Source organism: Opisthocomus hoazin, chromosome 1 (genome assembly GCF_030867145.1).
Source record: "Opisthocomus hoazin isolate bOpiHoa1 chromosome 1, bOpiHoa1.hap1, whole genome shotgun sequence".
Classification (NCBI taxonomy): Eukaryota; Metazoa; Chordata; class Aves; order Opisthocomiformes; family Opisthocomidae; genus Opisthocomus; species Opisthocomus hoazin.
Window position 1 is genome coordinate 127,326,651 of NC_134414.1, and position 11,656 is coordinate 127,338,306.

The window sequence follows — 11,656 nt, forward strand, 5'->3', positions numbered from 1 at the left end:
CCTTTCAGCCATCTGTCATCAGCCTATTTCATGAAACATTTATTTCTGATCACTGGAAGGGAAGGAGACAAAAAAGCAATGAAAAAAATCCCCAGTCTTATCACACATTTTTAAACAAAGCTGCATCGTCTTTGCTTCTATCTTTTGTCTGCCTACAAAGTCTCCTACTTGCAGAAAATGTAAGAATTTACCTTCAGCTTAGGCATTTGTGGGGGCTTTGGAGATGAAGAGAGCAGAGTTCTGATCTTGGATGTCACAAGGAAAATTTGTAAGGAATTCTTCCCACAAAGCAGACACATTATTTGTAAAACATGTAAGTGCTCGAAAAACAGTGCCAAAATATTCCAAAGGGTTGCCTAGAAGTGAAATCTGTAAAAAAACTCTAATCTGCCCTCAACATCCCACAAGAGTCACCTGCACCATAGTGATGCTAGATGACCAAATATAGGTTAAGCTTCTAGCACATTTTTCCATGTGAGGAGGGGAAGAGAGGACCTAAATCATTAGTCAGTCCCTAAGACTGTATTGCTGGTGGTCAGAGGCAAAGGCAGGACATGGCACAGGACCAGCAATGACAGAAAGCTGAGCAGACCAAATACACCCATCTGATCCCAGTGCAGGATAAACACCATGCTGTAGAAGAAATCAATAACCCCAAAGATCACTGTCAGACCATCCTAGCAGGAAACCCCTTCATAGCCCTAGTCTCTCGGTCCGATGCAGAGTCTCTGAGCTGCTGCTCATTCTGCAAACAGCCGCAGAACTGAAGGGAAGGGATGCTCTGCCATTTGAAGCCACTATTTCTCTCTACAGCATCCCATCTCCAGCCACAGCTAATGCATACTGTTTCAGAGGAAGATCTACATTGGGGAATTAGCTCCTGAAGGTAAGCGTTTGAAACCTTGAGCCTGGGAGACCTGACTGTTACCTGCATGAAGTGATACAATAGGTAAAAGCATACCGAAGGGCAGTAGGTAAAAGCCTGCTCCACTTGCAGCCGTGAAGTGACCTTCAGCCACTGGATTTTGATGAGCTCTGACATCAGACCTCTCATCTTCTTCCAATGATAGCACTGAATAACTTGTCAAGTCTCATTGGGAAGCTTGTCATACCACCCTAAATTATCCAGAGCACTCTTGGGCTGTCCAGTACAACCAAAATACTGAACCACAGACTGTGTAGCTGGGCAAAAAGTAATTTTTTTTTTTATTTTTTTTGTAGAAGGCAGAACCATCTTCTCTGGTGTTTCTTGTTCTTTTTATAATTCCTGCTGGCCTCTAGTTGCCACAGACATTCCTCAAGAGCTCCAGCTAGGACAGTACTCTCCAAGCTCACTCTATCTTCTAGCTGACTGCTTTCCAAGGCAGTTAAGCTGTTGAGCAAACCCTTGCTCTCAGTTCCCACATGTACATACCACCTTGCTTTTGGCTAAAACAAGAGGCACATCACCAGAGCATAGCCATAAACCGTTGTAAACCATTGTTTACAAGAGTAAACAATCTTGATTAACGCTTCAGTAACCTCATCTTTAATGTCTGCTACTCAGTCTGTCATTTGCAAGTTACATACTGTCTCAGATCTCACATCATTGGCAAAATGTCCGAAGTATTCAGCAACACTAAATCAGGAAAATGTCCATCGCTAAGAACTCACAAATGCCCTCCCAATGACAAGTACGTTGAGGTATGCCAACAAGCAGACCAGTTCTGAATTTATCCATTTTCTGGTAACACCTTAATCTGCTTTAAGTAGGTTATTTTTGTTTTAGAGTCAACACAAAAATCAGATGTTATATGGCATTTATGGCCAAATGTCTCGGCAAACCCAAGCGAACTGTATCAGTCCAATTTCTTTTGTTCATCACTTATGCAATCCTACAAAGAGACAAAATAAATATCACCAAGGCCATCAATGCATGCAGATTTGCTATGATAGTTTCATCCAAGCCTTTGTGGACAGAGTTCTAAATTAACTATCTCATTAAATCTTTCAGCTGCCTAACTAGCCAATCCACAGTCTCCACTCACCATTTTAAATTCATTTTCTATCACAAGCCTTACCTGTTACAGCCTGAGATTTGTTTAGCTGTCTGCAACCAATTAAATTTATTGCAAGCTTCTGTCATAATCTTTTTCCTCAGACTTTTGCCAATTACAAAAGAGGCTTAAAAATCAGTAATCAAGCTCAAGACTAACGTGGGTAAGATTACACTATGTGCTAATGAAATTGAACTAAAACAGCTTGGCACTAACTGTAACGATGATATGAAATAGGGCTACACAAATTGATTTCTCAGCTTGGTTGCTAACTTAAAAGATTTTTTTGCCCTAATTAGAAAGATTGCTGTTTTGTCATTAAAAAAATAATAAATGAAGACAAAAGAGATAGTTTTGTTTGCACTGAAATAAACTGCCCTTTTTCCATGTTGATGACTTTAACCCATACGATGTAATCAAAATTCCATGAGCATTGTTCACCAAAGAAAGAAAAGGGAAGAGATTTGTGCCTGATGCCGTTTCTCCCGTCTCCAGTCAGGTTTTAGAGGACTCAACAGGAAACATGAGAGCCCTTTTGCTGCGTGCTGAAGAGGACATGAATTGAGGTCTCCCCTTCCCAAGGGAGCCATAGCTAGAGCTGTCACTCAATCCCCGCAGATACTCACAGCACCCTGATTCACCAGCACTGCCGCCTCCTTCCCCAAGGCTCTGAGCTGGGAAGGAACCGTTTTGCTGCCCCAGCAGTTCACTGCATTGTCTGCTCTAATTTCTAGGACTCTGAGCTAGGGATCAATAACCTCTGAACTGGATGAAGGACTGTGAGGTGATGGGCTACGGTACATCTCCAGCCGAGGCAATTATCACCAGCTGGCTCAGGTGTGTACGGGGGAGGAGAGGAAGCTTTTCCAAGGTGAAAAGGAGTACACCAAGGCTTTCAACAACTTCTCACAGAACTCTCTGGATCTCTAACTCTTTTTTTGTGTTTGTTTCTCCAGTGACTTAAGAGTCATGGATCCATAAGTCAGTTCCCAAACATCTCAGGTCGAGGTTATCATTGAATCATAGCCATTGTGAAATGCTTCACTTTTCAGCATTTTTCCTTCCTACTTTTGTTTGCATTGTTGCCTGCGCATTGCAAGCAAGCCTTAAAATACAGGAACAGTTTAACTTTCCCATCTCTCAGCGCATAGAAATAATTCTGCCTCCCTTCTTCGCCATGCTTAGTGCATTAGCAAACAGCTCATTTAAGACTGCTGGCTTCCCATTTTTACGCAGGGAATACTGCAGAGCTGGTGGAAATGTGCAGTACTGCCGTTAGGAGGGAAGAGATACAAGCAGTACAAGCTAACTCCTGCTAGACAAATATTCTGGCATTACAATACTTAAAGTTGTTTTAGACGGCATTTTAAAATGAAATAAAATAACTGTGGGAAGAAAACAAGGTGAAACGTCCTTCCCATCTTGCCCTGTGCTACTCTTTACCCCTTAGCCTACCCCTTGAAAAATGCCCTTACCTAAGCAGAAATGCCACAAAGAAACATCCAGAAGCCAAAAATCTACCTGGAACCTGTGGCAGGGCAGAAGCAGAGTGCCTTGTTTGGGTGCAGGCTGGCTCTTGTGCCTTATCAAACGGTCCACACACAGGGTCCTGTCACCTTTTTGGTTTTGCATCTGGGTAAATCAGCCTGTTACCCCCATACAACAATGCAGGAGTAGGCATGAAAACTACCCGGCACCTCTTTAGCAAGAGAACAGGCTCATCTCTGCTGTGCTTGCTCTAAGGGCAGGCAACAGCGTTTCAGTGGTAGCCACGAGCTATTTCCATCCCATTCTGGTACCAATTATGAGGCATTTTTATCATCACTCTTTGGCATTCAAGACTTCAAAGTATGTTTAAGGAGGAAGACAAGAAATGGTTCAACATCCACACCTGCAACTCTCTGTAATTCAACTACTATATGAATATGTGTGCTTAGAAGTTGAAGACAGCGTCAGAGAGACTCAGCTCCTATGAAGCCCTTTAACACAGGGTACTGAAATTTCTTGATAACAGACATTAAGGTCCCAAAAGAAAAGGCAAAGTGCAGATACACCAACCCACCTGTGCATTCAAAACTGCTTTTGAACAGAAGACTGACTGCCACAAAAATCTCATCCTAAATCAGGAGGAAAATAATTATCTTGATCAGATACACATATGAAGGGTGAATACTAATCTCTGTTTTAATGCCTCCTCTGTCATTATTGTCCTGTACTACTGAAATTACTTTGGTCCTCTATCTTTTACATGTGAGTGTATTACCAATGAATAGCTCTGCATCAGCACATTTACCTCAGTAGAGCTCTGAATATCTGACCAAATGAGATTGGTTTCAGTATTCTCATTTTATGTGCAGGGAAAGAGAGGTAGAAGCAAGGGATTATCTCGAGATGTCTCAGCAAACTTGAAAGAGGGCTCTGGGTCACTCAGCTCCACCCCAGCACTAACCAAGCAGCCAACCCAGCACTGCCTCCAACCTCATCTAACAGCAACAGCCCATCACTGAAAAAGCCAAATATTAGTCTTTGGAAGCAATATCTTTTAAAGGGTAGAGGGAACAGATGTCCTTGTGTTACAGTTCTAATATAAATATCAAGCCCATTGCTTCTGTTGCCAGGCATTCGGATTGTGACTTTAGTTTTCCCACAAAGGGAGCGCATAAGCAAAGCACAGATGGGGAAATATTAGTTAAACCACAAAAAATAAAATTATTGCTTTTTTTCTGCAAAAAGAAACAGCATTTCTAGAAAACACAAATGTAGATCCAAGCTAACTGATAAGTAATTTTATTTTCATTCAAATGTATTTGTGGATCAAATTTCTAATTAGGATTTTAAAAGATGAAAGTCAAGGCACCAATCCTTCTGGCTTATACAAACAGAATTTTTTTTTTTTAAATCAAGATATACTTTACATTCATTAAATATGAGGTAAGTACTAGAATAAGGGCTGAATCTGTTCTCACTTTTCTAGAAATATTTAGCACATTGCAGAGTCAGTCTGATGAAATCTAAAAACCTTTTTTTTACCCTATTCCAAGTGGGGACAACTATTTTGCAAAAGGTCTCAAGAATTGCAGAATCATAGGTTGGAAAAGACCTCTAAGATCATCAAGGTCAACCGTCAACCCAACACCACCATGCCTGCTAAACCAGATCCCGAAGCACCACATGTACACATTTTTTTAACACCTCCAGGGATGGGGACTCAACCACCTCCCTGGGCAGCCTTTTCCAATGTCTGACCACTCTTTCAGTAACGAAATTTTTCCTAATATGTAATCTAAACCTCCCCTGATGCAACTTGAGGCCATTGCCTCTCATCCTATCGCTAGTGAGTTGGGAGAAGAGACCAACACCTGCCTCACTACAACCTCCTTTCAGGTGGTTGTAGAGAGCAATAAGGTCCCCCCTCAGCCTCCTCCTCTCCAGACTAAACAGCCCCAGTTCCCTCAACCACTCCTCATAAGACTTGTTCTCTAGATCCTTCACCAGCCTCGTTGCCCTTCTCTGGACACGCTCCAGCACCTCAATGTCCTTCTGGTAGTGAGCGGCCCAAAACTGAACACAGTACTCCTGGTGTGCCCTCACCAGTGCTGAGTACAGGGGCACTATCACCTCCCTGCTCCTGCTGGCCACATTATTCCTGACAGAAGCCAGGATGCCATTGGCCTTCTTGGCCACCTGGGCACACTGCCGGCTCATGTTCAACCGGCTGCCAGCCAGGACCCCAAGGTCCTTTTCTGCCAGGCAGCTTTCCAGCCACTCCTCCCCAAGCCTGTAGTATCGCATGGGGTTATTGTGACCCAAGTATAGGACCTGGCACTTGGCCTTGTTGAACCTCATACAGTTGGCCTCAGCCTAGTGATCCAATCTGTCCAGATACCTCTGCAGAGCCTTCCTACCCTCGAGCAGATTGGCACTCCCACCCGACTTGGTGCCATCTGCAAACTTACTGAGGAAGCAATAGAGAGTTTTTCTTTTTTTACACAAAAGTAAGCTTCCTGGAATGTTCAGTCTTCAAGGTGATCTATGCACTGTTATAAGTCTTCTCAAAATATATATGGTCATGTATAGAAAATTTAAAGGTGCACTCCACCATGCTAGTGAGAATAAAAATCTCTAGTCTGAAGAAAAAAATTGAATGGTCATATGTAAAGATCAAACCATAGAGGAGATAGAGGGACAAATACAGAAGAAAAAAAGGAGGAATAACATAGGGCAAGCAGCAACACCTTGGCAAAGTACCTTTGATGAGTTTAACCAAGACGGCTATTTCCTACATGCTACCAACTCCTTTGCAGACCCCGGGCCTTCAAGTTCTGCCGTTTGTATATGGAAAAAACATGTTTTACAGTGTCTGATACCCTACTGCCTTCACCTCACAGGGCAAGAAATTACCAGCAAAACAAAGGAAATTTAAAGCTACAGGAGTGCAGCCTTGAAGAACAAGTGGAATCAGCAAACCCAGCAATCAAATAAAAGCTTAGGAGTCTGAGTAGAAATTTTTTTTTTTTTAATTAGGACATGAAAGAGAAAAAAAGTAGTATCAGCAGACGCTTCAGAACATGTAAGAAGTTTGTGAAGATTCGTCACCAAGCAGGAATGAGTGCAAACTGAAATACAAGATATCACTCTTGAACAGAAAAAATAAAATTGCCTTACTGTGAGGATGGTCAAACACTGGAGCATATGTGGAGTCTCCATCCTTGGAGTCACAGTCCTGGACAACCTGCTCTAGCTGACCCTGCTTGAGTAAGGGAGTAAAGTAAACTGTGTTCAGAGGACACTTCCAACCTCAACCTTTCTCTGTGTGGTTTTGTATGCTGGGCAAATTATATCCATGTAGCAGCACTGTTGCAAGTTCCTTGCCCTAGTCGAGTGAATCTGGTCCAAACAATGGACATCTAGAGCTTCCAAAGCTCATTTGAACTGCTGTGACTCCCTCCTCATCCCTTGAAATAGCAGCAGAAGTAACCAACCTTTTTCTCTCTGATTTTTTAGTAAGGCCCAAACCCTCAACGTCTTAGAGATGGAATCAAATAGATTTGTAGCACTATGCCTTATGCCCAAGTCTAGGGCAATAAGCTATCAAGTCATCCATGTGATGGTTTAGTCCACTAGTCACGAAAAAGTCTTTGTCTACTCTGTGAGATTACTCAGGAGCAGGTTTACTATCACAAAAAATGATAATGTTAAAGACTTTTGACATCACTCCTTAAAAACTTAGCTGGGGCTAAAACGGACTACAGGAGTCAAACAATAACTACTCTTTTTCTGCTGACTTGAGCTAGTTTAGGATCGCTGACCAACTTGTCATGTTTTCCTTTCACAAGGACTAAAAAAAAAAACAAAACATGGAGTGAAAGTAATCACTCTGAAGGTGAAGATTGATCCTGTAAACTCTGTTTATCTGAACCTCTAAGACCAGCCACTAGCAGCACATTTTATATCTAGATTTCCTTCCAAACCTGCCCTCTATCTAAACATGTGCCTGATAACTTAGAGAAATCAACTGATAAGATTGACTATCTGAGTAGGGAAAAAAATAAAACCAAAATGTACCACTTCTAACAATTAAATATCAAAGCCTACAAAGATGCACAAGGTGTCTCTTGTCAATTGTCCAGAAAAGAAAATTTTGTTCCTTTAAAACTTTTCTTCATTATCTGAATAATGATTTGCTGAGTGTGATTTCAAAATATTTATTAATACTTTTATTGCAAGTTTATTTCTAAACATATGAATCATCAGCAGAAAGGCAGCTCAAAAGGTTTTAAGGATAGGAGCTGAACCCACTGAGGCAATGACAGCCCATTGTGTACTCACAAGTGGGAGCAGTAGAAAGCAAAGCCTTTGCTTTCTGCTTCATGGCTTGATTGACTTGGCAACTAAACAGGCCATTGCTTTGATCTGCTGCAAACTTTCTCCCAGAGCATAAACTCATATTCTTTAAAGAGTTACATTACTGGTCAGACTTCTGTTTCAGTAAGTACCCCTTTCCATCAAAGGATGCTTGACACGTAGTAGAGCAGGGTAGAAACAAAGAAAGGGAAATCACGTAGAAGCAAATTACATGTGCCCAAGAGCAAATTTGCAGTATTTGTTCAGGCAGAATAAAATCATATTAAACGCTTACTGTGTTCCAAAACATTTAGGAGTGATGCATTAGCATGTTTTATCAAGGTATTGCATCCTTTTTGAATCAAAACCATTGACTTTCTATTGTTCACAAACTCAACAGCCAAATGAAGTCATTAGCGGCCAGTTTGGACTGAAAAGCCAGTGACTGGTTTCTGCTAACTTCCTCTGTACATAGTCCAGTCTCGCCATTCCCTTGGTTCACTGTACCTCCCTCCTTTTAAACTACGACTTCTGTATAGGTCTTGGAGATCACATATTCAAATGACTGCACTGAAAGTGAAAAAGGACATACAGAGGTTTTAGCAGCCCAGGTATCAAGAAGGAGTGTAGAAATTATTTTTATTCCACTGATATCAGTAAGAAAAAAAAGGTTTCTGAGATCCTCCAATAAGAATTTGCTACAAAAATACTCCAACATTCTGCAACTATCTACAAAGGAACACACTGTTATTAATCAATCCTACTCCTTCACCACCAAAATGAGTGCCAAATGCTGATTTTCTTATTGACAAATGAAACAATGGAAGCACAAGGAATAGATAACTTTCATCTTCTCTTGTGGTCCAAGCTGAAGCAACCAGACCCCAATGCTTTCTAATGGTACATACAACCTGTATACACTGCTCTTGCATGCTTTGACAGCTTGGGATAGGCAGAGTTGAATTTTTTCACTCATTGAGTAAATAAGAAAGGTTTTAATTTCTATGAATGAAATGTAAACTCTTGTTTCAAAGATTGGAATAGAATCCAAACTCTGCTCTCAAGAAAAAGAAAAGTTAGATGATTCCTGACAATACCTTTCCGATTCTGTCAAAGAGTGAGGAAAGAAGGTTCTCTGTTCTAATTAAGAGACGGAAATTACTTTGAGCAGTTCACTGGTAGCTTCCAGATTTACCACCAGCTTTATGACTTTAGACATATGCTGCAGAGGCCTGAGCCGGTGGGCAAGAGTGCTGCATGGCGTCGGCAGGGAAAGGCTTAACTCTAGGTCAGGCTTAACTTGCAGTGCTGGTCTGCCAAGATTATCCTCTATTCACCTCTCACACAGCACATGTACTAACACTGTTGTAAGAACCAGTGAAATAAGTGTTTGTAATGGACCCTTATGCCCCTCCTCTCTGTATTCAGTTTGCTTTGTGAACCATCACACAAGACAGGCAAGAAGGGCAGGAAGGGAAAACAATCTTGATCCCTGTTGAAAACAAAACCACAAGTGTCCCAAACCAGGAACAGCATCTGCTGACTCAGAGGCCATGGCAGCCGACCTGTGCCCGAGAAGGCTGAAGGCTGGCAGAGACATGAGCACAGGCAAGGAGCTGCTGAGAGCCCCAGGGCCCCGCGGGCGGCTGCCCACAGCTCCAGCGCCCGTCGGCCAGCCAGGCTCGTCTCCAGCTGCGGTGCAGGCAGCCATGATGCTGCAGCAGCTGCCTTGCACAGAGCGTCTGCCTTCGGCACACGCACTCTCCCTGTACTTGTTTATTCAGAGCCACGTCCTGGAGCTGGCTTCTCGAAATCATCTGCAATTTAGGCAGCAGCAGGGGAAAAGCAGAGGAAGAGCTAGCCTCAGAAGAAAGGCAGGCAACATACTAGGTAGCTGTGGGCAACACTTACTGCTGAGACTCTCGCCCTCTTTTTACTCTTCCTGACACAAGCTGGGGTCAATCCTGTCAGCCCTAACCCAGTTCCCCTCCTGCCCCCGGCCCCCCGGCTCTGTTCAGGCCCAGGGCCAGAAATTTGGCCTGCCCAGGCCCCCAGGCCCACCATGAGCAGTGCCTGGCCCTGGGCCTTGCGGCCCCCACCGGGCTTGCCGGGCACCACCCCGGGGTCACTGGAGGACCCTGCTTCCCCCCTCTTGTTGGGGAAGCCCTTGGAGCAAGGTCACTGCCGCTCCGCGCCTTCCACCCGGCCACCGCATCAGGAGCAGGCCACCAGTAGAGAATGAGACAGCTGCTGCCAGACTGGCTGCTTCAGGAAGCCCCATTTCACTGCCTGGAGCATCACAGCTTAACAGAGAGAACTTACCCAAGTTAGCTGAAATGGGCAGCTTACCCATGGAAAAAGTACTTTTTGCTCTGCTTTCACGTCAGCCTCAACCGATATCACTCTTGGCACATGGCTTTGTTCTGCTTCCAAAACGTTCCCAACCGCCTGTCATTTCACGTGCTTCTGCCTTCATCTTCCTCATCCTCCCTATTATTTCTTTTTCATCTGACACCTTGTCTTCTTCCTCTATAAAGAAGTACAGCCAAATTGCATAAGCGTATTGCATAAATCCCAACTGCAAGCACCCCTAGATGCTTGTCATGACATCTTGCTTCTGGTATTCCTCTTCATCACAACCCCCCCATCCCCCTGATGTTCTCTAGATTTCTGAGTTTTCAGACAAGAGCTATCTTATTCCCATTTTTGCACTGATGTACTGCCAAAGGGCAACTACCTTGTCGGGTTATTAATGGCAATTATTACAATAACAAGTTCAAGAATAATTATTTTGCAACTAAATTATACTTGCTCTTACTTTAGACATTTAAGTGACGAATGCCTAAGGGCTGTCAAATCCCTGCAATTAGTACCATATTCAGTGCTAAAGGAAAAGCCTCTGAAGCAGCACTGAATTCTAGATTTTTTGGGGGTTTATTACTATTTTGCACTGCGGAATTGGAGAAGGGAAATATCACACAAGCAACACTGACTCCAAGGCTTCTGTGTGCATTCATTAACCAAAATCCAAAACTTCAAAAAACTTCTTGCAGATCTACTGGCTGCATTAGAAAACAACACTCTGTTTTTATTTTCATTTTGGTAAATTTGTGGGAAAAATCAAAGAAATAAAAGCACACAACTCTGCTGCAATCAAATCTACTTTATTTTTTCCATTTTCTGTTTGCTTTGCCATGTTTAAAGCAAGAACAAAAGGCTTTCGGCTAAAGCTTCAGCATGCATGCCCAACCATGAAATACAAATACTTCTTTCATCAGCAATGTACTGATGAGAAGACAAAGCTATTATTATATTTCTCCTGCTAAGATAGACTTAAAGCAGTATTTTCATCACAACTGCATACAACCTCTAAACTGTCAAGGAAGTGGGATCAAAAGCAGCAGCAGACTGGACTCTCCATCTTACGACAAATAGTTAATCCCCAGTGACAAGACATGTTCAAGACGACATTTTTTCTTCCTCCTTAGAGGACTTCATAAAAATGTGTTTCAGAGGTTAGTCTGTGCTGAAGGTGCAGCAAGACCAGTAAACTGAGTGAACAAGAAAGCTCCATAGGGAAGGTCATCCCTCCTCAGCAATCTTTACTCCCCTGTTTCACACTTAGGGCTGTGGAGCTGCACCAGATGGGATGGAAATTTCCCCCCTGGGATTAGAGACATTTGTTCATCAGATGTTTGTGCCAGCACAGAGGAAGCAGTGCCAAGGGAAGACACTATGAGCATTTGATTCTAGCTGCAGCATTTGTCTGAAGTACA